Source organism: Octodon degus, unplaced genomic scaffold, assembly GCF_000260255.1.
Source record: "Octodon degus isolate 3935 unplaced genomic scaffold, OctDeg1.0 scaffold00072, whole genome shotgun sequence".
Taxonomy (NCBI): domain Eukaryota; kingdom Metazoa; phylum Chordata; class Mammalia; order Rodentia; family Octodontidae; genus Octodon; species Octodon degus.
The window spans coordinates 8,713,576-8,718,583 of record NW_004524648.1 but is presented as its reverse complement, the minus strand read 5'-3'; positions in this window follow the sequence as shown (position 1 = coordinate 8,718,583).

Genomic DNA, 5,008 nt, shown 5'->3' with positions numbered 1-5,008 from the left:
GAGGCGCCCCGCTTGGGCGCGCGCAACAGCCCCGGAGGGCCTGGTCTCTCCGGGAACCGCGGCTGCCGCGTCCTCAGTGCGAACCGTGCACGGTGCGGGAGATGCGGCCGCGAGCTGGAGGCGCCTCTAGTCGCCGAGCCCCATCTAGGAGCCGGAACGGGCGGCGGCGGCGGCACGGACAGCGCCTGTCCCGCCCCGCCCCGCCCCGCGGCGCCGCCCCCTTCCGCACTGCTCCGCGGCTGCCGGGTAGCGGGTGTCCCTGGCGCCCGCGCGGCCCAGCTCGCCGGCTGTGGGAAGCGCCGGGGGGAGGGGGCGAGGGTTGGGCCGACCCCGCCCCGCCCCGCCACGTGCTGTCTTTGTTCCCGCCGCCGCGTCCCAGCTGCCGGCCGGGGATGGGGGCGTCTCGGCCGCCGCCAGCCTCGTTGCGCACGGGTCCCCTTATTCCATATCAACGCCGCAGCTGGGGTACGGCTCGTAAACCAGGCCGGAAAGGCACGGACAGCTTGGGCCACTCCACCAATAAACCGGCATCCCCACACCAGACAGGACCTGAGCCCTACTGTCCAAAACCCAGCAGGGAGACCTGGAAACTTCCACACCCTCTTGCTCTGTTAAAACCTGGAGCAGCTGTCTCCAACCAGCTCCTCCTCCTCTTGATTTATGTTTTCCATTATAAATATATGCAATTTGAAAACATACCAGTGCAATTCTGGTTCCACTCGTCTCACAGACACAAATCCAGATCTTTCACAAAGGCCACGTTTCATTTGTTATTCATTCCTTTTAGTTTGGTTCTGGAGATAGATTCAAACCTGACCACACACCTGGTAAGCGGGAAACACAAACCACATCTTAATCCAGATTATGATCTCTCGCCCTGAAATGAGACAGCACTCTGGCGAAGGGGCTCACACCCAATTCCTGACGGCGCCTGCCCGCTAAGCTGTCGACTTACACCAGTTCTGCCAGCCGTGCCGGGTGGCACAGAAAAGGAGTGCGGTATACCCGATCGACCTTCCCCAGAATCCCGAAGTGCTAGTTTCTTTACTACCCAGAAAGTTCTGTCAGCCGTTACAACTGAAAGTCTTTATGGGCTGTGCTCACCATCAAGTGGAACAGGCACTGCTCTGCTCCCAAGGGCTGCCTTCTCCACAGCCCTCCGCCAGCGTCTTCTGAATGTCCGCGCTACAGCTTAGTCTAGTTTGTGTTCCCAGAACACAATACCCGACCCGGGGCAATCTATAAAGAACACAGATGTATTTTGCTCAGTTTGCAGGGGGCACCACCTAGACCCCACAGCAGGATGTGCTCAGGTAAGGACTTCACTCACAGCAAAGGAGAAAGTGCAAGCGTGCACGCGTGGAAGGGGGGCAGGTGCCAGGCTTGATAAGAACCCCTCTGAAGACAACCGCCCACTCTGGCGAGAAGTATATTAAAGCCTTCATGAAGGTGGAGCCTCCATGACTCAGCTACCTCTCACAGGTCCACTTCACCTCCTGAGTGCTGGTGGAGATAAACTCTATCGCAACCACATACACAAGCCAACCTGCTCTGCAAATGGAGCTGTCCTCACCCTCCCCTTACCTCATTTCAAGAAGTATGCAGTAATCTAGGCTCTCCAGGTCCCACGGCTGGACATCTCCTGTTCCTAAGGAAAGCTGAATGCTGGCCTCTTCCTCAGCCCCTAGTGTAGAGGCCCATCTTGAGCTGGCCACAGATGTCTCCTGTTAAGCAATTACGCTTTCCGTTTCCCAAATTACAGCCAGATCCTAAACCTGGAATCCATGCCTTAGCAAGCCTGGGCCCACCCACTGTCACCTGTAACCAAATTTCAGCTCTAGCTATTTGAGTTTAGGGTGGGCAATACCACGCTCCTTCCCACCACTCTCAACCAAAGCAACACACATTTACACAGGCCTTTTCCAGCCAAACTCATGTCGCCTTACCTTTGTTCAGGCAGCCAATCCCTAGCTCCTCCAAAAAGCTCTCTATAAACCAGGAGTGGTGGCACACACCTGTAATCCTGGCACTCAGGAGACTGAGGCAGGATGATTGCCATGAGTTCAAGGCCACCCTGCACTGCATAGTGAGACCTTGTCTCCAAAGAGAGAGAGCAAGCGACAGTGAGAGTGAGAGTGAGAGAGAGAGAGAGAGAGAGAGAGAGAGAGAGAGAGAGAGAGAGCTCTCTACAAACCAATGCCAACCTCCTCACATTTGTCTGAAGCAAAGAGCAGGAATGAGATGGCCTACTTGCTAGGACTAAGGGAAGGTTGTCGAGAAACCCTACCCACTCTGGGCTGTGCCTGTTAAGCCTGTTTCAAGATGGCACAGTTCTGCTCACTTACCCCACCACCTCCCTACCTCCACTTCCCATCACTGCGACAACTGCAATTTCAGAGAAAAAGGGCAGGTCTGCCTAAAACTGCAGAAATCAGGACCCTGAAGGCAGAGTCAGCTGAATGACCCAAGCTGTTTTCTTTGCAACCCTGTTCACCAGAAAACTGCAGGGAAGATCTCCAATTTCCGGTCCTATCAGGCAGCCAGCCTGCTTTACCCTCCAGCATGTCTCTAGCTGCCTAAGGGCCAGCTGCTTGTGAGCTGCCCTGCTGGGCTGGGGCACCTGTGCAACACTGCAGGAAGTCCTGTTCTGCATAGCCCACTTCCCTTGCTACCCTAAGGAAGGTAAACCAAGAATGCAGCCAGCCACAGCTCCCATAAAAGGTTTCAAATAGAGCTGGGCTAAGTCCTGCTTCCTGAAGTCTTTGTTCGTTCAGGGATCGCAGAGCAACATCTAGTGGCCCTACAGGGCAGCACAGATTACATTAATTCGGCACCTGCCAGGACACCAGAGCAGCCACCTTGGCCTGGGCAGCACACTCCCAGCAGTCTGACACACAAGCACCTCTCCACGCCATGGAGATGAGAGCTCTCTGAGCAAACCCATGCCCAGGCCGGCCACGGATCAGCTGGGCCCCAGCCATGCCGAGACAGTCCGTGCAAGTGGAGGAAGCATGGGCCCAACTGTCAGTCCTTGTGGTCAGGCAGTGCTGCCCAACAGATGGACAGTGTGAGCCATGACCACAAACCACAGGGCTGGTCTGGTATTTTCTAGTGACCATTTTAAAAAAGTAAAAAGAAACAGGTGAGCTTAAACAGTATTTTTATTTAACGCAATATACCCAAAATATTTCAACAAACATATAAAAGTTATTGAACTAATTTACATCCTTTTAGTCGTAAGTTTCAAGGTCTGGTTTGAGTTTACTCTTGCAGCAGAGTTTGACCTAGCCACCTCCCCAGGGCAGGGCAACAGCACATAGCCAGCAGCTACATGCTGGACAGCCCTGGTCTAGAGGCAAGTGGAGTGAAGGGCCTGAGGGTTAGGAAACCCTCTCTCCCCTGCTCCAGCTCTGTGTCTCCATGGAGTCTTTTTTTTGGCAGAATCGGGGATTGAACTCAGACCCTTGTGCTTGCCAGAGAAGCGCTTATCCTACTGAGCCATCTCCCTGGCCCCTCCATGGAGTATTTTTTAAAAGTCCTTTATGTAAGCAAAACTGTCTAGGAAGAGTCCCATTTGAGTACTCCCTGCTTATCTAGAATGGTGGTCTGCCAGCTCTTTCCTCTTTCCCCTCACCTTCCAACAAATTACTTACATTTTAAAAAAGAAAAAGGGGCCAGGGAGATGGCTCAGTGGAATAAGTACTTGCCTGGCAAACACAAAGACCTGAGTTCAATCCCTGGTTCTGAAGGAAAAAAAAGAAAGAAAGAAAGAAAAAGACCTCTTTCTCCAAGTACACTAAGATTAGAAAAACTAACTGGAAAGGAGCTGGAAGACCCCCAGGAACCCCTTGGAAGAACCTTCTGAAGAGTCCAAAAGTGAGGTAAACTACAGCTGCTCCTCAGGATTCCAGCACCTGGCCCTCAAGACGTCCTAGCACCTCCTCACGCTCACCTCCCATGGAAGCATCATTCTCATCACACAGGGGAGGAAGCAGGCCTCAAGCGTCTCGCCTCCAGCCTGTGTCCTCACCAGACTCAGTGCCTCAGAAAAGCAGGGCTACCTGAGTTCCGGTTCTCACTCCAGACCAGATCAGTTTCCTGCCCAAACCCTCCAAGTGTGGATTCCAAATGTGGCTAAAGACGACCCGCTAATGAGGTAGCAGACCTCTGGCCAATAAAAGGGCTCGAACAATGCTGGGCTCCACGGAGTGTGAGCTTGCTTGGAAACCCTCCCGCACCCAAGAAAGGACACCTCTTGAAAAAAAAATTATTTTTATTGGAACTCATCTGAACATCAGATATACCTGGTGTTGGTTAGCAAGAACCGTTTGTACATTTGATATTGATGGTGCCAAAACCAAAACAGTGACTGGATACGATGGGGAAAGATGGTGAGAACAAAACTTGATTTTGGAGAGGAAAACGAAAGCCAGTCAGATTCAGTGAAGATGCAAAACCTGGTACAACAAAATCCTTTTACAAAATATAAATTTATTACGAAAACCTGGAAGGATAATCTGAGAAAGGCAAAGAAAAAGAGGCCAGCAAGAAAGAGGCATGAGGAAGGGGAGAGGAAAAGTAAAAAAAAGACCGAGATGACAGAAGAAAGTACAGTTGAACATGGTAGAAGTACAGAAGCTCATCTGCCCCGATGGCATTCAAGCCTCACTATGTAATCGCATCAGAAAAGAAAGCATGCTGAGATACAGTGCTCTACCTCCCATCCATTTGAGTTCTAAGAGGTAAATAAGGAAGCTCCCTGGGAAGGGGACATGAGGTTGCTCCAAAACCCAACAAGGGAAAAACAAAAACAAAAACAAAAACAAAAACCACACCCCACAGTCTCATTTCCAATGTTCACTGTTTAAAAAAGAAATAAATCCATCTGACAGCAGAAGGAGTGGGACAGGGAGAAACTGATGGAATTCAGACAGTCCAACTCCTCTGAAGGGCAAGACGGGACAGGAGACGGCCTCCTGGCTGAGAGAAGGGAAAGAGAAGAGAGAAC